This window comes from Microcaecilia unicolor, chromosome 4 (assembly GCF_901765095.1).
Source record: "Microcaecilia unicolor chromosome 4, aMicUni1.1, whole genome shotgun sequence".
Lineage (NCBI taxonomy): Eukaryota > Metazoa > Chordata > Amphibia > Gymnophiona > Siphonopidae > Microcaecilia > Microcaecilia unicolor.
Genome location: NC_044034.1, coordinates 206808296 through 206835869, shown reverse-complemented (window position 1 = coordinate 206835869; position 27574 = coordinate 206808296). Strand labels below are relative to the sequence as shown.

At 47.7% G+C, this 27574-nt stretch overlaps 1 protein-coding gene across 2 annotated transcripts in view; it reads right to left on the bottom strand.

The window, feature by feature from the left end:
* Positions 1-12319: 12319 nt before the first annotated feature.
* PPP1R32 (protein phosphatase 1 regulatory subunit 32) overlaps positions 12320-27574 on the bottom strand; it is a 107191-nt gene continuing 91936 nt past the window's right edge. For both annotated transcript variants that reach the window (XM_030201167.1, XM_030201169.1), the window contains one exon: positions 12320-12606. The gene's annotated coding sequence lies outside the window, so the exon portion shown is untranslated. The remainder of the gene's footprint in view (positions 12607-27574) is intronic.

The window sequence follows — 27574 nt, the reverse complement described above, 5'->3', positions numbered from 1 at the left end:
GCCTGCTCGAGAAGACCTACTACATCAACAAGCTGTCCCTGTGGACCAAAAACGCTTCCAGCCAATGCGCGACTTGTGCTCGTAACAACCCAAGGACGGGACCCGGTCCTACGCCAGGACATGTCCTCCGGGGCACCAGCCCCTTTCACGTCTGCCAGATTGACTTCACGCATATGCCCCCAGCCCGGGGCTACAAAGCCATCCTTGTCGCCGTGTGTACCTACACCGGATGGATTGAAGCCCAGCCCACCAGAACGGAAATGGCTAAAGAAGTCACCTCCTTATTGATCCATCACATCCTGCCGAGATACGGCCTCCCCAAGCAGATAAACTCCGACAACGGCCCTGCATTTGCCAGCGAAGTTACACAACAGCTCAGTACAAGACTGGGCCTCGATTGGAAGTTGCATTGTGCTTGGAGACCCCAGAGCAGTGGAATAGTGGAGAGAGCTAACCGATCCCTGAAGAACCAGCTAGCCAAGCTATGCCAAGAAGCCAAAGCCAAATGGCCCGACCTGCTCCCACTGGCCTTGCTGCATCTTAGGTGCACCCCCAAGGCTACAGGCCTTACTCCTTACGAGATGATGTACGCCAAGCCACCACCACTACCCTCCTTTCCCGACTCCTTGCAGATACAGGGCGAGAGCTCCTTAATAAAACAGATGAAGGCCCTACGCGAGGTAGTGCAGGACATCCAACAATACACTGAGAGTGTAGGTCCCCTGGTCCTTACTAGTCCTACACACCAGTTTAGGGTGGGGGATGAAGTCTGGGTAAAGGAGTGGGATGAATCTGACTGTCTAAAGCCCAAGTGGAAAGGGCCCTCCCTTGTTCTCCTAACTACCCCAACCGCTGTTAAAATTGCAGGAAGTCCCGTGTGGATACATTGGACCAGGCTGAAACCCGCTGCGCCTACCGGCGGTACACCTAAAGTTTGGACGGCCCGTCAACATCCTGACGCTCCACTACGGCTGACCCTAACGAGGAAGTGAGCCAGGTCCATGCCTACCCAACAACAGAAGCTCAGCTACTGGACCCACTGCGTCTTTGGCTCCCTGTTTATTGGAGCCGTCATCCTAAGCCTCCTTATCTTCCTACTGCAGAGACTTGGATACCTCCCCCCGTACATATGATGCTCAACCTACTCCTCATCATCCTCCTTTGCCCAGCCCCGAGCCATCCTACCACCCTGAGCCAGAACTGTACTGAGTGTGTGCGCTCAGTACGTCACCGCATAGAGGGGGGATATCACCTGGTCACCACCCTCATTCATCAATCACAGCCTCCGGAAGGCGATTGCCGGTCCCTTCCGGTCTGTGCCATTACGACCCCGACTGGACCCCAACAGTTCCACAGGTGCCTCCAGAACAACCTCACTATCTGCCACAGCCCAGTCAAGCCAAGATACTACAATGTCACCCTCAGTGTGGGGCTCCCTCAGTATGTCGGATCTATGGGAGTCCAGGGAGATGGCGTCCTGTATTACGTAAATTCCACCCGCATTATTGCAGGTGGTACTCAAACTGTGGCTACCCTTACCTTTGACGTTTGTGTTGCTATAGACAGACACCCATGGTCCCACAAGTGCGGAAGTCTAGCTTGGCGCAAGGCCTACGCGAATGATCACAAATATGTTTGCCCCCTTACCTTAGACGGAAGATATGGATCCCCTTGGTCTTGGCTACCTTGTGCAGCAGACACCCGGACCTCGGGATGGGAACGAGTGTGTGCCTACACAGGAGGCGGATACCCCGGATGTCCCGGTCTAGGTGAAATTCGCAGGGGCTCTGACAACACCGTGCTCCTTGAATGGCCGCTAAGGGGACCTGGGACCCCCTGGAGACAAACTTGGGGTTTTGGCATCGATGGGGCCGGAATGGACCCTATAACCTTCATCATCATCAGCCAGAGCCTTGAGGAGAAGGCACCCACACACTATCAGACCACGGTTGTCGGGTACCAGGATGTATTCGACGAAATTGCTCGCGCTGAGGAGGCAGCGACTAAGTTCCCCATTTCTCCCGAAGCTCGGAACATGTTCCTCAACCTGACCGAAAACATTGCCCTCTCCCTAGGAATTGCCAATTGTTTCGTCTGCGGAGGCACCGATATGGGTGAGCAATGGCCCTGGGAGGCGAAGGAGATTCACCAGCACATGTGGGACGCCCTCAACGCTACCAACATTACCTTTCCCCGGCGTCCAAGGCCTTATGAATGGGCTCTGAGGACCAACATCATAGGTACCCTCTGCGCTAGCCGGGCTCCCTCGAAGTGCTATTCCGTCCCAGTGGGAGATTCCGCTTGCACGGGGGTCCTCCAGTTTAATGGAAGCCGAACCACTTGGTGGCAAACGGACAACCTGCCCGCCCCGGTGCCCATTTGGACCGAACCCACACTGAATACAACCTGGACATACGGGGGCAACGCCTCCCTTAAATGGATAGCCCCGGAGGGCTACTACTACATTTGTGGTCGCAGGGCCTATGAGCAGCTCCCAGCCCGCTGGTACGGCACCTATCTCTTGGGCACCGTCCGACCTAGTTTCTTTCTCCTGCCCCTGCGCGTAGGCGAGACGTTAGGTATACCTCTCTATATGGAACAGGGGCCTGGAAACATAGGCAGGCGTAAACGGTCCCCTCGAGACAGCAAGCCCAAGGTCCAGATAGGAGACTGGAAGGACAACGAGTGGCCACCAGAACGTATCATTCATTACTATGGGCCGGCCACGTGGGCTGAAGATGGCACGTATGGGTACCGTACCCCTATCTATATGCTGAATCGCATTATCAGTCTGCAGGCAGTGCTCGAAATACTCACTAACGACTCGGCCCTTGCACTTAACGTCCTGGCGCGACAAAACACCAAATTGATTACCGCAGTATACCAGAACCGCCTGGCTCTTGACTACCTCTTAGCCCAGGAGGGCGGGGTGTGCGGCAAATTTAATCTCAGCAACTGCTGCCTGCAGATTGATGACCAGAGTCACGTCATCAGGGAGATCACTGACCGGATGGTAAAGTTGGCTCACGTCCCTATCCAAACCTGGAACAGCGCCTGGGATTGGACATCCTCTTTAACCGACTGGCTACCGACCTCTGGGAGTCTCAAGAGTATCCTTGTCATGGGTGGCCTGTTCTTGTTGTCCTGCTTACTAATACCCTTGTCTTTCCCCCTTGTCTTCAGGTGTCTCCGCTCCACCATGGAAAGCATCGCCGACCGCCGGGCAGCCGCCCAACTTATGGCCCTCCAGATGTATTCCCCCATACCGCAATCCGATATGGATGAAGCAGAACTCTGTTCTCCCGAGGCAATCAATGGGCCGACGCCTTTGTGACAGCACAAGTCCGGCTACAAAGGGGGGGGACTCCACTAGGGACCCTCCGTCTCAACCCCGGCGAAGTAACCAGCGGCTGCGCAAGGGCCTAGGGCTCTCTTATTGCCTCTCCCTGCTAACTGTTCTTGTCTCTCTCTTCCTTTCCAGGGCTTATGGAGATGATACTCTCCACCAGAATGGATGTTCAAGTATCAAAAGGGGGGAATTGTAGGAGTGGAACACTGAACACTGGATACTACTAGACCAACAAGACAACCTCAAGCTCTGTGCATACTACTGATGGACTTTTCCCTTGTGCATACTACCTCTGCTTCTGCCTTTTTATGGCATACTCCATACTTGAATGTATTGGACATTTAAGTTCTCTTGCACTGTGCCTTAACCACAACTTGTCAGCTCCTGCTGCTTTGATGCTTATTTGTGTGACACAGGATGCAGGGGCATTAGATAAACAGCTTGTAACAGTAGTCGGTAAAGCTTGTACACAGAAACCAGCCTGCATGCAGATGCCACATGACTAGATGGCCTTGGAGGGTGTTGCCAACCCCCCTTCCCTGCATCTCTGAGCCTAGCGAACCTTATCTCCTCAGCCAGAAAGGAGCATTGTATTATGTGTGTGTGTAGAGCAGGATGCTAAGTTTCGTTTCCCTAGCCAGTATCATTTCAGTATTATGACGTGTGTATGTACTGTGAACTACAAATGTGTACTGAGCATGTCAACTGTGATGTATAAGGGGCCTAATGCGCAGGCCCAGCAGGGAAGTATAAATGTAGGTGTCAGGTGATTTCTGACACACAGTATCCTGAGAGAGAACTCAGTGCTGTTCATTGCTAGCAATAAAAGCTGCATTGCTTTGGAACCAATTTGCCTTTCGTCTCCTGATTTCCGAGCCTGTTTCATGACTCCAATAATGTGATATTAAATAGAACTGGGGCACAGATGCACAGTCCTTGTGCGTCTGTACCTAAGAAGGCCCCTGCCTTGGTATTCAATTAACACTTTGGTATGTAAACAGTAAATCATATAATCATGCTGCATGCTAATCAGCAAAAGATTAAGCAAATTATGTATAATGAGCATGCTAAATTTATCACCCAAGGGGTCAGAATTCAAAAGAGTTATCTTTGTGTTGTGGTTGGTTTGTACTCAGTGATTGGTTTGGTTGATTTGTACTCAGTAGACAAGGGGATTGTTGTCAGTTGTCTCTCAAAGCCCTGATGGAGTGTGACACTGAGGTCCAAAATGAATACTGTTGGTCTGTCCATGGAGCACTGATTCCAATCAGACTGTTTATTCAGCACTTTTGTTATGTTGGCTCTGGCCTTAAGCAACTCCTGTATCCAATGGGTATTCAAATGCATCTTTTCTAAAGACTTGAAGTCTTTTAAAACTATGTTGTCCTAGCACTGTTTTCTCAACATTATTGGTTGGATGGAAAGTAGAACGAGTCTAATGATGTGGCAAGATGTATCTGTCCAAGCATCAATGGAATTAGTTGCAGGAGGCTGGTGGGGTGCCGTGGATGGCAGGAACTCTGCTGCTGAGTATCTCAAAGCTAAATACAGCCTCTAGGTTTGGCATCTGAGTATGAGGGTCTGAGATGCAATTTCAGGAACCAGATATGGAGGCCACTAATACCAGCAACCCCAACCTGAATTATGGTATCATGGTGAACTGTGGCAGTAGTGGCTCTTGAATCTTTGTTTACTGCTGGCCAAAACACAATGGCAACCTGCATGATCTGCTGGACATCAAACAAATGAGAGACCAGAACAGTAATGCAGTGGTTATGAAAATTAAACCAGGTATGACATGTGAATAATTGTTATGGTTGTGAAGCTGTTTGTATGCCTCTCCATATTAGACATGATTCTGCTTATATTGCTTCATAAGGATTTGTAAGAGACACATTTTAACCCCAATTTTTTTTTAATAAATGAAAAGGATAGCTCTTTACCAATTGGTATGAAATCAGCAACAATGGCACACCTAATGGGGCTCATTTTCAAAGAACTTGGACTTACAAAGTAACATAGAGGCGTATTTGCAAAGCATTGAGGGGCGCTTTTACTATGCCACGTAGGCCCAACGCATGCCAATTTGGAGATACCAAGTGGCTCATGCAGTAATTTCATTTTTGGCACACGTCCGCTATGCACATCAGAAAAATAATTTTTATTTGCTGACACGCATCAGCTACGTGTGTCAAGTGCCATTTGACGCGTGTAGATCATTACTGTGCGGTTAACACATGAGACCTTACTGCTAAGTCAATGGCTGGCGGTAAGGTCTCAGACCCAAAATGGACGCGCGCCAATTTTTATTTTAGAACATAAGAGTAGCCATACTGGGTCAGACCAATGGTCCATCTAGCCCAGTATCCTATTTCCAACAGTGGCCAAACCAGGTCACAAGTACCTGGCAGAAACGCCCATTTTCAGAAAAATTTTAAAAGGGCCTTTTTTACAGGCGCACTGAAAAATGAATTTGCGCATGCCCAAAACCCATGCCTACACTTCTGTAGGCCATTTTCAGCACACCTTAGTAAAAGGACCCTTTAGACTTACAAAGTTACGTGAGGGGCATTTTCGATATGACGTCAGTCTGAAAAACGTCCAAAATCTAAATAGGAAAGAAGGTAATTTTCAAAAAAGAAAAACGTCTATCTTTTTTTTTTTTTTTTTTTAATACTGTTTTGTGATTTGGACGTTTTGTTTTTTGGACAGGTTTTTTTTTTTTTGGTCCATTTCGAAAAAATAAACGTTCCAAGTGCAAAACACACAAAAACAAGCCATTGGGATATAGGAGGAGTCAGCCTTTTTAGTAGACTGGTCCCCCTGACATCCAAAGACAGCAATAGGGCACCCTAGGGGGCACTGCAGTGGACTTCATAAAAAGCTCCCAGGTACACATCTCACCATTGCTCCCTTACCTTGTCTGGTGAGCCCCCCAAAAACCTACTATCCCCAACTGTACACCACTACCATAGCTTACGGGTGAAGGGGGCACCTATATATGGATACAGTGGGCTTCTGGTGAGTTTCAGAGAGCTCACTGTTTCCTACACAAGTGTAACAGGTAGGGGGAGGTAGGAGCCTGGGTCCACCTGTCTGCAGTGCACTGCACCACTACTAGACTACTCCTGCATACTATTCTAGTGGGCCTGAGTATAACATCTGAGGTTGACATAGAGGCTGGCAAGTAATGCTTTTCATCACATTTTTTGGGGGGTGGGAGGAGGTTAGTGACCACTGGGTGAATAAGGAGAGGTCACCCCTGATTCCATCCAGTGGTCATCTGGTTATTTAGGGCACCTTTTTGTGCCTTATTCAATATAAAAACAGGTTTAGCTCAAAACATCTTAGTTTTAGTCCTGGACATTTTTGTTTTGTTCCATTATGGCTGAAAAACAAGTCTTAGGAATGCCCAAGTCCCGCCCTGAACACACCCCTGACATGCCCCCTTGAGATTTGGAAGGACTTCTGATGGACTTCATAGAAAAATGTCTAAAAATAGGTTTTGAAAATACTGATTTGGACGTTTTTGTGAGAAAAATGTCCAAATGCTGCTTTATGCCACTTTTTAGACATTTTTCTCTTTTGAAAATGAGCCCAATAGTAACCTATGGATCTTTGTAAGTTTAAGTGCTTTGAAAATGAGCCCCATAGAGGGGCATAATCGAACGCGAACGCCCATCTCGATGGGCGTCTATGTCCGAAAACGGGTATGTGAAGAGGCGGGACAGACCGTATTATCGAAAAAGATGGGCGTCCATCTTTCGTTTCAAAAATACGGTTTGGACGGACCAAATGCCATGGATTTGGTCCCTTCTGAGATGGGTGTTTTTTTGTTTTGTTTTGCGATAATGGAAACTAAAAACGCCCAGCTCAGAAACGTCCCAATCCAAGCCATTTGGTCGTGGGAGGGACAAATGTACAACACTACCATAGCTCTTAGGGGTGAAGGGGGCAACTACATGTGGGTACAGTGGGTTTTAGAGGCCTCCTATTTACCACCACAAGTGTTATGGGTAGGGGGTGGGGCCTGGGTCTGCCTGCCTGAAGTGCACTGCAGTACCCACTAAAAGTGCTCCAGGGACAGGACTTGCTGCTGGTGTATAACCTTGGCACAGCAGTTCACACCTGAAGACTAATCTCACTGAAAACGTCCTTTATTTGAATAAGCACCTTTACTCACAGTTAACTGCAGATCAGAGGTTATGCCCCACTGGCAACGAGTCTCGCTGGTACTGAGATTAGCAGTAGGTCAGAGCTGGCAGAATGGTGTACAATGCCCTCTTTCAGCAACATTCAAGGTAAGAACTAAGTGCTGTAACGTGGCTAACACATGAAAGGGATCTAAAAGTGTCTTACACAAATGGCCACTACCTCATGGACTACTGGAAACAAAACATGGCACACTCTGACCCAGTAAGCATAGGGAAAAGCACCATGGGAGTAGAGCCTACCAACTACCAACATCGTGAGCATTTAACACAAGCTAGTGGAATCACGGAGCCTAATACCCTACACCCACCACAATGCATTGCTGATGTGACTCTGCAGTGCCCTTAACAGAAAAGGTATCACACTCACCTGAGACCCATATCAGAACCAGGGAAAGGCTGTCAGAGGACAGAACACATTCTGTGGGTACGGCATTTGAGGCTGGCATACAGGCTGGGAAAAAAAGTTTGTAAAGTGGGTTTTTTTTGGGGTGGGAGGGGGTTAGTGACCACTGGGGGAGTCAGGGGAGGTCATCTGGTCAGTTGGGACACTTTTTTGGGACTTGGACCTGAAAAAAAAGGGTCCAAATAAAGCGGACCAAATTCTCGTCAAAAACGCCCTTCTTGTTTCGATTATCAGCTAAAGACGCCCATCACTCCTTGGCCGATAACCACGCCCCGTCCTGCCTTCGCCACGCCTCCGCCACGCCCCCGTGATCTTTGTTCGTCTCCATGACAGACTGCAGTTGAGGACGCCAAAAATCGGGTTTCGATTATACCGATTTGGGCGCCTACGGGAAACGGATGCCCATCTCCCGATTTGGGTCAAAATATGGGCGCCTTCTCTTTCGAAAATAAGCTGGATAGTGGAGTGGAGTGGAGGAGAGGAGTAGCCTAGAGGCTAGTGTCGCGGCCTTTGATCCTAGGGAACTGGGTTTGATTCCCACTGCAGCTCCTTGTGACTCTGGGCAAGTCACTTAACCCTCCATTGCCCCAGGTACAAATAAATACCTGTATATACTATGTAAACCACTTTGAATGTAGTTGCAAAAACCACAGAAAGGCAGTATATCAAGTCCAATTCCCTTTCCCCTTTCCCTATACTGATTCTCCAGAGCTGCTGTACTTGGTTTTTGTCAGGTGCTGTGTATGCTCTGGACACCAGGAATACCCATTGATGCATTAAGCAACAGATAAACATAGGTGGTGTAGCACACAAATCTGACACTTGCTACATACCAAAGTTGTTCCACTCCTGAGTACAGGAATCCTCCATCTGATCATGACCAAGAGAATGGGTCATCCCCAACACCAGGAGGAGGCTTTCTTCCCATCTGCTCCTTCAGGGGAATAAGACCATCCCCAACTTCCATCAAGCACAATAGTTATACAAGGCTAATGTTTAGAGATGCATACAGCCTTGGACATTGGATAGTGATTTAGGATTGTAAGCTACTGACCTACTATTTTGTTATGCACTTCAGTAGTGATATCCAGTACCCTGAGACCAACGATAGTTTCGGGTCACATGATACCAGAGCCTTTCCTCCAGTCTGTTCAACTGATAAGGACAAGCATCACTGTATCTGTGGTAGGCCTTACTGGGAAAAGTTTGAGAGACATTCTGGCCATATTGTGCCCTGAGTTCTGTTAGTATATTGTACATAATACAGAAGAGTTCCAGAAGTGTTTCAGAGGCCTTTGGTATTAGGAAATGCACCAAATTCAGACTACAGAGCTACACAGACATTTTCTGAACCCAAAAAGACACTACCCACACACACATCCCACATATGAGTCACTACAGTATCCCAGCTGCCTTCTGTTTCATAGTATGTCTGCAGTCCTGGTATTGATGTTTAATTTGCTTGATGGGCCAGGGCGCCACTCCTAAGCTGTTGCCTTCTGCTGCTATATTTTTCCTAATGTGTGCTTTTTCATCCAAGGACTTCTATGTTGAATCTTTACCAAGTAGGATGCTGTAATTGTCTAGAAAGCTTTCCAGGATCTTGTCATTCTCCTCTTGGCTGTAACTGAGCATGTGCAACTGTGCCCTTGACTCTACAGTACTGGCACTTCTCCTCATGGTACACCTGCATAACTAATTCATGCTGTCAGACCTCCATACCTCCCTCCAAACCTTCAAAATGGAGCAACACTAAGTGAATTTGTATACTCCCTACATCATGTCTCGGAACCATCCACAGCATGATTGAAACACCAGTGAACAAGTAACACAGGCGCATTACTTTCTAATCCAAAAGCAAATAGAAAGGGAGGAATAATCCACATCTAAGTCTCTTTCAACATAAGAAATATCTTCTATTGCATAGTTAACTACTGTACATTGTATTTTATTTATTTATTTATTTAATTGCCTTTGTATCCCACATTCCCCCACCTATTTGCAGGCTCAATGTGGCTTACATATAATTTCTCTTTCAACAAAATCCCATTTCCTTTATAGCAGCAGCTGAATTCATCTATCCATTCAGGTGTTTTAGGAAGAATTAGACATTGCCTTGCACCGTTCTATTTCTAAGTTGTTGTTGACCCATGTTATTTGTATCCAGATATGGGCATATGTGTATATACTTGCACAGTTATAGGTGTGTTTCAAAGAGATAGTATTTATGTCATGAACAGCTAGACTGCCTGCAGCAGTGTTCAATACATAAACAATATAACATCTACAATAAAAATTAAATTACAATACTACATTGTAATAAAATCATAAAATCAAACAAAAACATAAATGTCAAATGCATACCCCGACTACCACAAAATAACCCCGTCCAAACACATCAGTAATCCTATAACAACAGCCTCAACAATATAACGCAGGGAAATCCACCCCATTGAATATAATTTAAATCATAAGGCCCTTGACAACCCAAATAAACGTTAAAAATCAACAAACCACCAGCTCCATTCCCTACATAAATCAATCAATATCTACCAATTCTCTCACCCCTGTAAATCAAACCACCCAATTCACACCAATCATACCTAACCTACTACATACCATAGACCTTATTTCAAAAATCACAGGCAAACCATTAGTAATTACTTATCCACACAAACCACAATATGTATAATATATATGTGTTCAAACATATAGGGAGTTTTTAATAATAAGCATGTACGCAAGGACTTCCCAAAACTGTCATGGGGACCCCACAGCCAGCCAAGCTTTTCAGGATGTCCACTATAAGCATGCATGATAAATTTGCATACATTGGAAACATAATACATGCAAATTAATCTCATACTTATTTTTTTAAAAAAGGTTCCAGAGGTGATCCAGGAAATTATGGACCAGTGAGCTTGACGTCGGTATTGAGCAAAATGGTAGAGACTATTATAAAGAACAAAATTACAGAGCATATTCAATAGCATGGATTAATGAGACAAAGCCAACATGGATTCAGTGAAGGAAAATCTTGACTCACCAATCTACTACTTTTCTTTGAAGGTGTGAACATACATGTGGATAAAGGTGAGCCAGTCAATATTGTGTATCTGGATTTTCAAAAGGCATTTGACAGAGTACTTCATGAAAGACTTCAGAAGAAATTAGAGAGTCTTGGGATAGGAGGTAATGTTCTATTGTAGATTAAAAACTGGTTAAAAGATAGAAAACAGTAGGGTTAAATGGTCAGTATTCTCAATGGAGAAAGGTTGATAGTCGGGTTCCCCAGGGGTCTGTGCTGGGACCACTGTTTTTTAACATATTTATAAATGATCTAGAGGTGGGAGTAACTAGTGAGGTAATTAAATTTGCTGACAACACAAAGTTAATCAAAGTTGTTAAATCGCAAGATGATTGTGAAAAATTAAAAGAGGACCTTACGAGTCTGGGAGACTGGGCATCCAAATGGCAGATGACGTTTAATGTGAATAAGTGCAAAGTGATGCATGTGGGAAAGAGGAATCCGAACTATAGCTATGTAATGCATGTTCTACTTTAGGAGTCACCAACCAGGAAAGGGATCTAGGCATCATAGCTGATGATACATTGAAACTCTCTGCTCAGTGTGCGGCGAGGGCTAAGAAAACAAATAGAATGTTAGGTATTATTAGGAAAGGAATAGAAAACAAAAATGAGGATGTTATAATGCCTTTGTATCACTCCATGGTGCAATTGCACCTTGAATATTGTGTGCAATTCTGATCACCGCATCTCAAAAAAGATATAGTGGAATTAGAAAAGGTACAGAGAAGGGCGACAAAAATAATAAAGGGGATGGGACGACTTCCTTATGAGGAAAGATGAAAGCAGCTAGAGCTCTTCAGCTTGGAGAAGAGACGGCTGAAGGGAGATACGATAGAGGTCTATAAAATAATGAATGGACTGGAATGAGTGGACTGGAATGGGTAGACGTGAATCAATTGCTTACTTTTTCCAAAAATACTAGGACTAGGGGGTACGCAATGAAGCTACAAAGTAGTAAATTTAAAACAAATCGGAGAGAATATTTCTTCACTCAACTTGTAATTAAACTCTGGAATTCATTGCCAGAGAATGTAGTAAAAGCAGTTAGCTTAGTTGGGTTTAAAAAAGGTTTGGATAGCTTCCTAAAAGAAGAGTCCATAAACCATTATTAAAATGGACTTGGGAAAAATCCACTGCTTATTTCTAGAATAAGCAGATAAAATATATTGTACTGTTTTGGGATCTTGCCAGGTACTTGCAACCTGAATTGACCAATGCTGGAAACAGGATGCTGGGCTTGATGGACCTTCGAACTGTCCCAGTATGGCAATACTTATGTACTTATATCCTGAAACCCCAACTGGCTCTAGGGTCCCCAGGACAGGTTTGAGAAGCCGTGATCAGCAGACATGCCTGTGCAGTTTCCCCACAGGCAATGCTGGTTGGTGATAGAATGCCAATATCAATGATAGCACATGTTGGACCATCAAATAAATTTTTTTTAATTTTGTGGCAGATTAATGTGGTCACTCTCTGAAGAGGGAATCTTGTCTTCTGCTGGTGCCCCAAGCACTACACTTCTGATTGTACTCCAAGACAGAGCTTGCACACTGCAAAACACAAAAGTGTATAGGAAAGAAAGAAATGGATTTATTATTTAGTGTCTTATATACCACCTGAAAGCTATCAAAGTGGTGTACATTCGGGTACAGTAGGTATGATTAGACATGAGGGGGTTAAAAGCTGAGAAACTAATCTAGATTTAGAACCAGGGATGTGTTATGCTGGGCTTAAGCTGACAAAAAGATAATATATGGGAATCAGCAGCACTGCCCTTTAATTTAGAATTGTAAGAGGGTGATGGTTTTAGCTGAGATTGGCCGACCTTTGAGAGCAGGACAGTGGAGAATGATACAGGTATTGTACCTGGATTCAGTCTGTCGGTGGACAACAGAAATGGATGGTAGCAAGACATAGGCACTGCCCCCTCTAATTTAGATTTGTAAGAGAGTTATAGCTGGGATGAGCCTTCTGGGAGTAGAACAGCAGGAGCTAATAGGTAAGGGCCTAATATTAAAAAAAAAATAAACTGAGCTCCTAATTTTATGCTGTTAAATTAGGGTATGCTCCTAAAATCGTGCCCTATTTTCAGCCAAACGTATAAACATAAATTTTCAGCTGGAAATTCCTCTTAATTTAGGAGTTTAAAAGTTACGTTGATAAATTTAGGCCTGCTATTCGTTTGCCAGAATTTATGAGCCTAGTGCTCAAAATTTGTTCTAATCTCCTTTTTTTCCCTACCCTAAATCCACCCCTGTTGCCACCCACTTTTTACGCTCCTAAATTTAGGAATTTGTGAAATTTTAGGGTTGATATTCAAAATAATTTAGCTGGCCAGAAATGGTTCCTTGCCGATTAAATCGCCTGTCTGGGACTAACTGCTAATTTTCAGCGGCACTTAACCAGTTAGTGCCAAACTGAAAACTAACTATCTTGGAGACGTCACAGTGGCGGAGTCAGCACTTGACCGGTTAAGTTGAGTGGAGGAGTAGCCTAGTGGTGTGCAGTGGACTTTGATCCTGGGGAACTGAGGCCCAGATGCACTAAACTTAACGAGCCAATAATGAGCCATTAATGAGCAAGTAGTAAACCGTAGCATGCACCAAACGCCATTTTCCGTCACGGTAACAGCTAACGAAAATGGAATGGCAAATCATTATAATGAGCTTGCACTACCGTTGCAAGGCTATTATAATGAGATTGCACTAACACTTTACCAAGTCCCCTTACCGTGGAAACCCTAACGTGAGGTCTGCACCTCTTGTTAGGCTGGGGCTGCTGTGGGAAAGCCAAAAAAATAAAACAAGAGCTGTGTATCCCAAGTGTCTCTGACGAGTACTGCTTTCTTATTTCCCTTCTAACGCCGCCCCCCCCCACCCGAGGTCGCTGCCGCCGCCCCCCCTCCCCCTGCATTGAAATGAGAGCTTTCCGCAGCCCCCCCCCGAGGTCGTCGCCGCCCCCCCCTCCCTTGTAATGACAGCTTCCCCGCCATCCTCCGCACCCTCGTGGCCCCGCCCCCACCCCCCTGAGGTCGTCGCCACTGCTCCCCCCCTCCACCCGCCCCCCTCCGTCTGTCACTGGGCCCTCACAGCACCTCTCACCTCCGAGTGAAGGCGCTGCACCGGCTGCAGCAGGCAACAACAGCTGATCGCCTCTCTTCGGACTTCCCTCCTTTCCTCCCTGGCCCACCCTCGTCTGACGTAAGTAACTTTTAGATCAAAGAAAGGCGATCAGCTGTTGCCTGCTGCAGCCGGTGCAGCGCCTTCACACGGAGGTGAGAGGCGCTGTGAGGGCCCATTGGCAGACAGAGGGGGGCAGGTGGAGGGGGGAGCGGCGGCAGCAACGACCTCAGGGGGGCAACAGGGGTGCGGAGGATGGCAGGGAAACTGTCATTCAATGCAGGGGGGAGGGGGAGCAGCGGCAAACTCGGGGGCGGGGCGAGGACGTCCATCCAGCATAAAGCTTGGATGCTCTGCGCATGCTTACCAGCCGATCTCCGACTGTTTTGTGAGGGATTAGAGATGCACGTGAGCTGCAGCGAGCAGCTCATTTGCATTCCCTTTCCTTGATGCATTGCCGTTCCCTACCGATTCGCTATGGAATCAGTAAGGGAAGGGCTCTTTACGTGGGGTTAGTGCATCTGCCCATGAGTTTGATTACCACTGCTGCTCCTTGTGATCTGGGCAAGTCACTTAACCCTCCATTGCCCCCTGGTACAAAAATAAGTACCTGAATATATGTAAACCGCTTTGAATGTAGTTTCAAAATCACAGAAAGGCGGTATATCAAGTCCCATTCCCTTAAGTGCTAATATTCAACACTTATCCAGCCAGGTTAACTGAATAAATAGGACCGCATAAAAGTGAATGCTATCTTTATGCAGTAACCCATAGCTCAGTGGTTCCCAAACCTGGTCCTGGAGGCCCCCCAGCCAGTCTGGTTTTTAGGATATCCACAACAATGAATATTCATTGTGGATATCCTGAAATCCTGACTGGCTAGGGGGCCTCCAAGACTAGGTTTGGGACCACTGTGTCATGTCCCCTACCTTAAGGCAAGTGGCGTCCTTGGGCCTGCGCGGAGTCCCGTCGACACCGCACACTTGACTGGCACTACCTGAGCCATTGTGTGTGTAGTCCTCTTGGGTTGGTTCAGAGAGCGGTGGTTGCAGTCTCCTTAATTTCTTTGCTTCCATGCACCTGTTTCTGCTCTCTCTCTCTGCCTGGCTTCCAGACTCCTTGATTGCTTTGCTTCCACCCACATGGGTCTGCTCTTCCTTTGCCTGGCTTCCCTTGCTTCTCTCCTATTGGTCTTCTGGTTCCTCCTTCCCCTGCTCTTGTCCTATGACTGTGTCCCTTCTCCCTGCTGATGTCAGACGCCAGCACTTTATCAGCTCAGCTCTCCCTGGACTCCATGCTTCGGCTTCTACTTTGGTAGGTGTTTCTAACTCTGTAGTCTGCTTCTTATCTACTGGTCCCTCATTGCTTACTTTGCCTGTACCTGGATTACCCCTCTACCTGCCGCCTGCCTACTAACGTTTGCCTGCATCTGGATTACTCTCTTGCCTGCCGCCTGCCTACTGACTTTCGACTGCATCTGGATTACTCTCTTGCCTGCCGCCTGCCTACTGACTTTTGCCTGCATCTGGATTACTCTCTTGCCTGCCGCCTGCCTACTGACTTTTGCCTGCATCTGGATTACTCTCTTGCCTGCTGCCTGCCTACTGACTTGCCTGTACTTGGATTACTATCTGCCTGCCCGCCTGCCCTACTGACTGCCACTGTACCTGGATTACTCTCTTGACCTGCTGCCTGCCTGGCCGATACATTCATTACCCCGCTTCCAGCTCCATCCCATAAGTCCTGCAGGCCGCCCACACCTAGGGGCCTCAACCTCTGGGGAACGTACCGGTCAGCGCAGGTGAACCCCGGGGGTTGGTCCAGCCGCCAAGCAGAACATAGCCTGAGTACCAGACTCAGCAGCGCTCTACTTGGTCAAGAACTCACAAGCTGACAGTAAGCCGAAGCCATGAGTTCGCCGGACAAACCCGAACTGCTCTGAGTTGGCCCAGTTCTTCAGCAGCAACAGGCCCAAGCTAAACTGTCTGTCCGGAGTTCTACAGGAGGTGTGTTCCAAGATGTCAAACCTTCAATCTCAACGACAGCCTCATGCTGCGTATCTGAATCCATGTTACCTACTCCAGGGTTGCGGCTTCCTGAGCCTCCCTGGTTCTACGGCACCCCTTCTGCTTGCAAGGGTTCTTCAACCAATGTCTTATGCTGTTTGAAATGCAACCAGCAGCCTTTTCTATGGATAGTCTCAAGATAACCTATATCATCTCTCTACTCTCTGGATCCACTTTGCTTGGGCCTCTCCTCTCTGGGAGCAAAGGGACCCTTTACTCACTGATTTTGGAGAATTTCTTTGCCGCTTCCGTTTAGTTTTCGATGTGCCAGGACAGCCCTCCTCTGCAGCAGCAGACTTCTATGAGTTCAACAGGCAATTGTTCTGTGGTGCTATGCATTCACTTTCGGAACCTAGCTTCAGAGGTAAGATGGAACCAAGAGGCCCTTACAGCCATTTTCTAGCAAGACTCAACGGACCGGATCAAAGATGAACTGGCCCAGCCGGGAACTTCCGAATGCTTTGGATGCCTCTGATCACCCTCTATGTCCGTATCGACGTACGGTTTCAAGAAAGGTCACTGGAACGCTCTGCTCAGCGCTGTTCTCAGAGACCATCTCCCCAGACGCTGCACCCTTCTTCTCCCTGAAGAGCCAATGGTTATCGGACAGCATCGCCTCTCTAAGAAGGAGAGGCTCACCGTCTTTGCCTCTACTGTGGGCAGGCCGGCCACTTTCCTAAGACATTGTCCAAATAAACCCAGAAAATGCCATGACCCAGGGTCCACTGAAGGGGGTGGCCCTGGGTCGTTTTTCACCTCTTCTGGATAATCTTGTCTCCATCTCAATTTCCCTGCGCTGGAAGGAACTCAGTATTAACACTGTGGCTTTGATCGATTCAGGAGCAGGAGGAAATTTTATTGACGCTTGTCTCCTGAACCAACTAGGAGTTCCTTCAATTCTTTGCAAACCTACGCTACAAGTGACCTCTATTCAAGGTTTAACTCTTCCTTACTCCATCACTCATGTTGCGTTGGAATTTTGCGTAAGGAAGGAAATTCCATTTCTGGTGCTTCCCCGGCCATTCATCCCGTTATTTTGGGCCTACCCTGGTTATGGCTACACCACACCAAGTATCAACTGGTCTACGGGTGATATCGGCAGTTGGGGTTCCTCAATGTTTCGCTACATGTCTCACGCTGGTGGTGCCTTCCCCAAGGACTATTGCGGCCTCCCTGGGGGTCTTGATCCCGGGTGATGCTTCTCTCCCCAAGGAATATCGTGATTTCCAAGACATCTTTAATGCACAGGAGGCGGACTCTCTTCCTCCTCATCGCCCTTTTGACTGCCCCATTGAGCTACTCCCAGGCAAAATGCCTCCTTGGGGCTGGCTCGACACCCTTTCTCGGGAGGACTCTAATACCATGCGGGAATATATTCAAGAAAACCTCCATAAGGGCATCATCAGACCCTCTTCATCCCGGGTGGGGGCAGGGTTCTTTTTTGTTTCTAAGAAGGATGGCTCGTTGCGACCCTGCATTGTCTACCGAGGTCTGAACGAAATAACCATCAAGAATCGGTATCCGCTTCCCCTCATTCCAGAACTTTTCGACTGTCTGCAAGGTGTATCTATCTTTACCAAGTTAGATCTCGAGGGGCATACAACATAGTCCGAATTCACCATGGGGACGAATGGAAGATCACTTTTAATACCCATGAGGGACATTTTGAGAATTTAGTTATGCCGTTTGGCCTTTGCAACGCATCTGCGGTGTTTCATGAATTCATCAATTTTATTTTTCAAGATCTTCTGTACTCCTCAGTCATAGTTTACTTGGATGACATCCTGGTTTTCTCTACTTCTGTTAAGGACCATGTCCATCATGTGCGTATGATCCCGCAGCGCCTCCGGAGCCACCGCCTATTCGCCAAGCTGGAGAAGTGCTCGTTTCATCAACAGTCTATCCCATTCTTGGGATATATCGTCTCCTCGAGTGGCCTCCAAATGGACCCTGCTAAACTCCAAGCCATCCGAGATTGGCCCATGCCCCAGGGTCTCCAGGCCTTGCAGCGATTTTTGGGCTTTGCTAACTACTACCGGCAGTTTATCCATTGATATTCCATCATCACTGCCCCTCTCACCACGTTGACCAGGAAAGGGGCAGATGTGAAGAACTGGACACCGAAAGCCCTAGATGCCTTCACCACCATTAAACGAGCTTTTCTGTCCACCCCAGTACTCCGAAGTCCTGATGTTAAAAGACTGCTCGTTATGGAGGTTGATGCCTCTTCCCTTGGGGCAGGAGCTCTTCTTTCTCAAGCCTCAGAATCTGGCAAACGTCATCCCTGTTTTTTCTTCTCTAAAAAATTTTCTCCAGCCAAACAAAATTATACCGTCAGAGACCGGGAACTATTGGCCCCTAAATTGGCTTTTCAAGAATGGCGCTACCTCCTGGAAGGTGCTTTGCACCCCATTACGGTAATCACAGATCACAAGAATCTCCTAGACCTTCAGGAAGCCAAAAGGTTGAACCAACGGCAGGCACGGCTGTCATTATTCTTTGCCCGTTTTAACTTCCACTTGGTGTTCCAACCAGCCGAGAAAAATACGCAAGCTGATGCCCTATCCAGGGCCTTCAACCCTTCTGAGAACCCGCCTGCCTACTGACTTTCGCCTGCATCTGTATTACTCTCTGCCTGCCACCTGTCACTAGACTTTTGCCTGTACCTGGATTACTATCTTGCCTGCCGCCTGCCTACTGACTGCCCGCTTATACCTGGATTACTCTCTTGACCTGCTGCCTGCCTGGCCGATACATTCATTACCCTGCTTCCGCTCCATCCGTAAGCCTGCAGGCCGCCCGCACCTAGGGGCTCAACCTCTGGGGAATGGCGGTCAGCGCAGGTGAAACCTGGGGTTGTCCAGCTGCCAAGCAGAACCTGGCCCGAGTTAAGTGCTGAATATCGCAGCTCCAGAAACCCAAAAATTCAATGCTGGTGCCCAGACACAGGTGTAACATCTGCGGCAGTCAGCAAAATACTGATCACCACCGGCTGAATATCAGGCCCTTTGTGTATAAACTTAGGCATGCAGCTCTAGTAAATTTTCACAGAGGCCAATTTATGAACATAACTCTCAAAGTTAGGACCATAAATCCTTTAAATACAGGGCCCTGAGTTTTTTTATACCTAAGTTCAAGCTTTTGGAAAGGATTAATGTAAATGCTGAAAAGACCCCTCAGAGTAAGTTTGATGTCAGTGTTTTCTTGCCAACCCTCTTGCAGCCTTAAGAATATTTGTGGTTTAACAACTGAATTGCTTAGGATCAGAGAGATGAGGAGGAAGTGCAAGTCATGCTGAAAAAAACTGAGGTCTCCACATCAGTGGTTCTCAAAATACAGTATTTCAATTAAAGATAATAAACCCACCATCTAAGAAATAAAGGGAAAATCTAAATCATCCCCTGGATTCTATAAACAGTGACTACAGTTGCACATGCAAATCAGCGCGTGTAGCTGATTTACGAGTGCAATTTAATTGCTTAAGAAGCTAATCAGCAGCAATAATTGGCCACTAACATGCAATTGCCAGCACTAATTGCCACTAATTAGAATTTACATGCGCAACTTTCTAAGTGCATTCTGTAAAGTGACGCACATAAATTCTAGAAATGGATCCTCAGGAGCTTAGCCGAGATTGGATAACAGAGCCGGTAGTGGGAGGTGGGGCTGGTGGTTGGGAGGCGGGGATAGTGCCGGGCAGACTTATACGGTCTGAGCCAGAGCCAATGGTGGGAGGCGGGGATAGAGCTGGGCAGACTTGTACGGTCTGTGCCCTGAAAAAGACAGGTACAAATCAAGGTAAGGTATACACAAAAAAGTGGCACATTTCTTGGGTAGACTGGATGGACCGTGCAGGTCTTTTTCTGCCATCATCTACTATGTTACTAATGTGTGGGTCACAAAAGGGTCATGACCATGGGAGGGACATGGACGGGTCTTCACTGATCCTAAAAATTATGTGCACTGTTATAGAATACGCCTGATCTGCGCCTAAATTAGGCACGGGCATTTACATCAGGTTTTAACTGGTGTAAATGGTCATGCCTAAATTGTAGTTGCGAGGATGGCCGGCAAGGTTTATAGAATACCACTAAGCGCAGGTTTTTCGGTGCTGATTTTTTAGGCACCATTTATAGAATCTAGACTCGTTTGTGTGCCAGTAGATTTTACAGTGCTTAATTCTGTACATATAAACCATTTCCAAATGTCTGTCCTGCTTCACAGTTGATATAATCTGATTGTCTATGGTGAATCTTTCTCTTTGCTACTTTGAGTTATTTGGCAGTGCTGAAGTGGGCAGGGTTTGGAGATGAGACTTTTAGGGAGCTAGTGCAAGATATGAGAATCTCTACTGGTTTGTGTGAGCAGTTTGAAGCCATTACACTGAGCACTCCTCTTGGAATATTAAGACGTGGGTATAAAATATTGGGTATATTCTCCTGGATTTTGTAAAGGTTGCTCAAATAATTAGTTAATGAGCTCCAACAATTTAATGATTGGAGCTAACAAGCACTTAATTGGCACTAATTATGATTTAGGTGCCGATCTGACTACTCGCTATTCAGTAACAATGGCCCCTAAACTGGATCGTGTGCAACTCCAAAAGGAGTGTGGCCAAAGGAGGGGCATTCACAAAACATGGGCGCAGTGTTACAGAATGGCAGGGATCCACACTCAAACTGTGTGCCAGGATTTAAACCGGGTTTCAGCTAGTGTAAGTCCTTGCACCCAAAGCTGAGTGCCCAATTCAATTCTTCCGCTAATATCCCCTTTCCAGAGTTCAGTGCGGTTTACATTCTAGGTGAGACAAAAGCAGGTAGTGTTAGTGTGAGGTATGAGAAACATTAGAGACCAATGGTGTAATGCATGAGACTAAAAACGAATGGATGATACTAGGAAGTAGAAGTCATGATGGATTAGTGCTCAACACTATTCTGTAAAGAGTAATAATCTCAAAGCAGCCTTTATAGAATAGCATTGAGTACCAAATTTTATTGGCACTGAATTTTCAGTTCATACAAAAAAATTTTAGTGTATCAAAATGTGCTCAGTCCGTGCCTGGTGCAACCATTATATCCTCAGGAAGAATATGTGGTCATATCACAGTTGGAACCATCACTGCACATTCGATGTTCCACCTCCCTATTGTATGTACATACATCCAGACCAGATGTAAGGCCTTCACCATATATTGGATAATGTAATAAACTTAGATTAACACATTTTTATATTTACCAGAAAGAAACATTACCCAGCCAAAACCCTGCTAACACAATCTTATACTAAATATATGGAGGTACATGCATATTCAATGACACTAATGTAGCTGACCACAACCCAAACAATCAGAGTTGTACAAAACAATATGCACAGAAAAATAATATAAACACTTCCCTTGGAGATCACGTGATGCACAGCTAGAGAGCGGGTGTCGTCGTGCTGAGCTCCCGCCTCCCTCGCGTCTGTTTTCGCAAAAAGAAACCTTACCTTCGCCGCTTTGATAAGCGGAACGCAGATCAAGGGAGAGCGGATAGCGTGGAGAATCGCTGGAGGAAAGCGCGAAGCCAAAAGTGCAGGCGATGGCCGCTAAATAGGCGAAGAAAGACGTGACATGGAGTCACGCTGCTGAAACAAAGATGGCGGATGGAGGAGAGGGCCCAAATTCGATAAGCTCCGTGTGGGCAGCGGAGGTGGCAGCGGAGGTCTCTGCTATGTTGGGCACCTCGGTGGACACCAAGCTGCAGAAGATCACAGAGCAGCTAGGAGGCATTGATGCAAAGCTGGAGAATATACAATCGGAGTTCTCCCTCTATAAGCAGAGGCTCTCAGATGTGGAGGATCGAGTTCAGCAGCATGAGACCACACAACAGGACTTGAAAAGCAAAATGGAAAGACTGGAAAGTAAAATAGAGGATCTGGAGAACCGGGCCCGCAGAAGTAACATCAGAATGGTAGGCCTGCCTGAAAAGATTAAAGATTCAGAACTGAGAGACTTTTTGGAAAGCTGGCTCCCTAAAACTTTACAGTTGCAATCGCTGACTGCGCCCTTAAGAGTGGAGCGCGCTCACCGGCTGGGGCCTGGAAACCCGAAAGACCCATGCCCCCGAGTGGTTATCTTCAAAGTCCTCAATTTTGCTCATAAGCAAGAAATTTTCAGAGCCTTTCGGAAAGCAGGGACTGTGCAATATGAGAACGCTACGGTGCGTTGCTTCCAGGACTTTTCGGCTGGGGTGTTGATGCAGCGGCGAGCTTTTCGAGAGGTATGTCAACTGTTATTTGCCAAGAAAATACAGTTTGCTTTGTTATACCCGGCCCGTTTAAAGATCTGGCATGATGGGAAGCAGACCATGTTCTCCTCGGCGACAAAGGCTCTAAAATTCGTGAAGCGAGATTTGGCGGCTGAAGGATCAGCGTGAGTTGGCGTAGGATGGGCTGCTGGAGGAGCGCGATTCCTGGAGACTGCAGTGGAGCTGAACAACTAGGACGTTTTTCTGACAGAGACCGGTATACTCAATGGCTCAGGGAGCTGCAGCTTCTTAAAGGACTGGAAAATTATGGAGGCTATGCAATTTATAAAATGAGACTTGATTGCGGAAGATCATATCGGAACAGGCGTCCGAGGAAGACTTGATGGAACATTGAGGATGGTGATCCCTGAGAGCCACAATAGAGCACACATACCATGCAGTCGAGGCAAAGTTGGGTAATTTTGTGACCCAGAGTGTGGTAGCATGCTGCAGACCGTGGAGTGGCAGAAAAGGCTCAAATGTGTTTATTGTTAGTGTTTCAAATGTTAACTGTTTGGTTGGGGCATAAGACCTACACTTTAAGGGAAAGAGGCATTGTTTTACAATTTGTGCTATTAAAACTGATGGTGGGATCCTGATGTCAGGGAAAAAAGGGTCTGTTATGCTAACTAAGGTTGGAGGATTTTATAGTGTAATTGTGGGTTAACACAGGCAACGGGTTAATAGAGAGTTCAATGCTGCGATATAGTGGGGAGGGGGGTTCCTTAAGAAAGTATCATACTGGGTAGAAGATAGAGGGAGGTGTCGGTGGGGGGGGGGAGCTCACGTGAACCTAGGCCATGGTGGCACAGTGGAGAAGTTCGAGGGTAGGGAGGGGGGGAGGGGGATAGGAGTGAGAGGGAGGTATCTGAAAGAGTTTTGTTTTCAGGGACAGAGTCAAAGGGGATTGAAGAGGGGAACCCCATGGGCTGGGAGGGTTTCTCTCATGTTGTTCAGATGTATAACCTTTTTTATGTTGATATTAGATTTCTGGTGCACTAGGGTCACTTAAAATTGTCTCTTGGAATATTGGGGGAGTTTCGTCCCCCATAAAGCGGACAAAAGTGCTTCAGGCGTTGAAAAGACAACAAGTGGATATAGCTCTATTGCAGGAGACACATCTGTCATCAGGGGAACATTTAAAATTTAAGACAGGATGGGTAGGATCCTTGTTAGAAGCACCAGCGGTAGGGAGGAAGGCCGGAGTACTAATTCTCTTTAGGAAAGGTTTACAAACAAAGATCACCTCCACATTAAGGAGTTCGGAGGGCCGTTATATTGTGGCACAGATGGAAATTGAGGGCCAGCAACTGGTGCTCTGCAAAGCGAATGATACATACCTGTAGCAGGTGTTCTCCGAGGACAGCAGGCTGATTGTTCTCACGACTGGGTTGACGTCAACGGCAGCCCCCTCCGACCGGAAAAAAAACTTCTCAGGAGGTCCCGCACACAGGGCACGCCCACCGCGCATGCGCGGCCGTCTTCCCGCCCGTGTGCGACTGTTCCCGCTCAGTTGAATGACAAGCAAAGGAATGAGGAAAAAACACAACTCCAAAGGGGAGGAGGGAGGGTAGGTGAGAACAATCAGCCTGCTGTCCTCGGAGAACACCTGCTACAGGTATGTATCATTCGCTTTCTCTGAGGACAAGCAGGCTGCTTGTTCTCACGACTGGGGTATCCCTAGCTCCCAGGCTCACTCAAAACAAGAACCCAGGTCAATTGAACCTCGCAACGGCGAGGGCATAACAGAAATTGACCTACGAAGAACAACTAACTGAGAGTGCAGCCTGAACAGAATAAAATCGGGTCCTGGAGGGTGGAGTTGGATTCAAACCCCAAACAGATTCTGCAGCACCAACTGCCCGAACCAACTGTCGCGTCGGGTATCCTGCTGGAGGCAGTAATGTGATGTGAATGTGTGGACAGATGACCACGTCGCAGCCTTGCAAATCTCTTCAATAGTGGCTGACTTCAAGTGGGCCACTGACGCTGCCATGGCTCGAACACTATGAGCCGTGACATGACCCTCAAGAGCCAGCCCAGCCTGGGCGTAAGTGAAGGAAATGCAATCTGCTAGCCAGTTGGAGATGGTGCGTTTCCCGACAGCGACCCCCTTCCTATTGGGGTCGAAAGAAACAAACAATTGGGCGGACTGTCTGTGGGGCTGCGTCCGCTCCAGATAGAAGGCCAACGCTCGCTTGCAGTCCAATGTGTGCAACTGACATTCAGCAGGGCGGGTATGCAGTCTGGGAAAGAATGTTGGCAAAATGATTGACTGGTTAAGATGGAACTCAGACACCACCTTTGGCAGGAACTTAGGGTGAGTGCGGAGGACTACTCTGTTATGATGAAATTTAGTATAAGGAGCATGAGCTACCAGGGCTTGAAGCTCACTGACTCTACGAGCTGAAGTAACTGCCACCAAGAAAATGACCTTCCAGGTCAAGTACTTCAGATGGCATGAATTCAGTGGCTCAAAAGGAGGTTTCATCAGCTGGGTGAGGACGACGTTGAGATCCCATGACACTGCAGGAGGCTTGACAGGGGGCTTTGACAAAAGCAAACCTCTCATGAATCGAACGACTAAAGGCTCTCCAGAGATGGCTTTACCCTCTGCACGATAATGGTAAGCACTAATTGCACTAAGGTGATTCCTTACTGAGTTGGTCTTGAGACCAGACTCTGATAAGTGCAGAAGGTATTCAAGCAGGTTCTGTGCAAGACAAAAACAAGGTTCTAGGGCCTGGCTCTCACACCAAACGACAAACCTCCTCCACTTGAAAAAGTAACTCTTTTTAGTGGAATCCTTTCGAGAAGCAAGCAAGACACGGGAGACCCCCCTCAGACAGACCCAACGAAGCAAAATCTATGCCCTCAACATCCAGGCCGTGAGAGCCAGAGACTGAAGGTTGGGGTGCAGAAGTGCTCCGTCGTTCTGCGAAATGAGAGTCGGAAAACACTCCAATCTCCACGGGTCTTCGGAGGACAACTCCAGAAGAAGAGGGAACCAGATCTGACGGGGCCAAAAAGGCGCTATCAGAATCATAGTGCCGTGGTCTTGCTTGAGCTTCAGTAAGGTCTTCCCCACCAAAGGTATGGGAGGATAAGCATATAGGAGGCCGTTCCCCCAATGGAGGAGAAAGGCATCCAACGCCAGTCTGCCGTGTGCCTGTAGTCTGGAACAGAACAGAGGCAGCTTGTGATTGGTCTGAGAGGCATAAAGGTCCACCGAGGGGGTGCCCCACTCTCGGAAGATCTTGCGTACCACTCTGGAATGGAGCGACCACTCGTGTGGTTGCATGACTCTGCTCAGCCTGTCGGCCAGACTGTTTATGCCTGCCAGGTATATGGCTTGGAGAAGCATGCCAAACTGGCATGCCCAACGCCACATCTTGACGGCTTCCTGACACAGAGGGCGAGATCCGGTGCCCCCCTGCTTGTTGATGTAATACATTGCAACCTGATTGTCTGTCCGAATTTGGATGATTTGGTAGGACAGCCGATCCCTGAAGGCCTTCAGTGCGTTCCAGACCGCTCGGAGCTCCAGGAGGTTGATCTGAAGATCTTGTTCCTGGGGGGACCACACCCCCTGGGTGTGGAGCCCATCGACATGAGCTCCCCACCCCAGGCGAGATGCATCCGCCATCAGCACTTTTGTGGGCTGCGGAATTTGGAATGGACGTCCCAGGGTCAAATTGGTCTGATTTGTCCACCAGCGCAGCGAACTGCGGCAACTGATGGACAGGCGGATGACATCTTCTAGATTCCCAGTGGCTTGGCACCACTGGGAAGCTAGGGTCCATTGAGCAGATCTCATGTGAAGACGAGCCATGGGAGTCACATGGACTGTAGAGGCCATATGGCCCAGGAGTCTCAACATCTGCCGAGCTGTGATCTGCTGAGACGCTCTGGTCTGGGAAGTGAGGGACAGGAGATTCTGAGCTCTCGCCTCGGGAAGATAGGCCTGTGCAGTCTGTGAATTCAGCAGAGCTCCTATGAATTCCAGAGATTGGACTGGCTGGAGATGGGACTTCGGGTAATTTATCACAAACCCCAGCAGCTCCAGAAGTTGAATAGTGCACTGCATGGACCGAAGAGCTCCTGCCTCTGAGGTGCTCTTCACCAGCCAATCGTCGAGATACGGGAACACGTGCACCCCCAGCTTGCATAGGTACGCTGCAACCACCACGAGACACTTCGTAAACACCCGTGGTGCAGAGGTGAGACCAAAGGGCAGCACACAATACTGAAAGTGACGTGTCCAGACGGAATCGGAGATACTGTCTGTGAGCTGGCAGTATCGGGATGCGAGTATAAGCATTCTTTAAATCTAGGGTACATAGCCAATTGTTTTTCTGAATCATGGGTAGAAGGGTGCCCAAGGAAAGCATCCTGAACTTTTCTCGCACCAGATACTTGTTCAGGCCTCTCAGGTCTAGGATGGGACGCATCCCCCCTGTTTTCTTTTCCACAAGGAAGTACCTAGAATAGAATCCCTGCCCTTCCTGCCCGGGTGGCACGGGCTCGACCACATTGGCGCTGAGAAGGGCGGAGAGTTCCTCTGCAAGTACCTGCTTGTGATGGGAGTTGAAGGATTGAGCTCCCGGTGGACAATTTGGTGGGGTGGAGACCAACTTCAGGGTGTAACCGCACCGCACTATTTGGAGAACCCACTGGTCGGAGGTTATGAGAGGCCACCTTTGGTGAAAAACTTGCAACCTCCCCCCGACCGGCAGATCGTCCGACACGGCTACTTTGATGGTGGCTATGTTCCCATGGATCCAGTCAAAAGCTCGTCCCCTGCTTTTGCTGTGGAGGTGCAAGGGGCTGCTTAGGCACGCGCTGGGACTGTCCCTGTGCCTGAGGAGGCCTTCGGGCTGGCTGGGTGTACCTACACTTGCTGTTGGCGTAGGGAGCAGCCTGCTGGGCCCGGGAAAAACATCCACCTGCGGATGTGGATGCTGAAGGCGCCCGGTGGGAGAGCTTGTCGAGAGCGGTTTCCCGCTGGTGTAGTTGGTCCACCAACTGCTCGACCTTCTCGCCAAA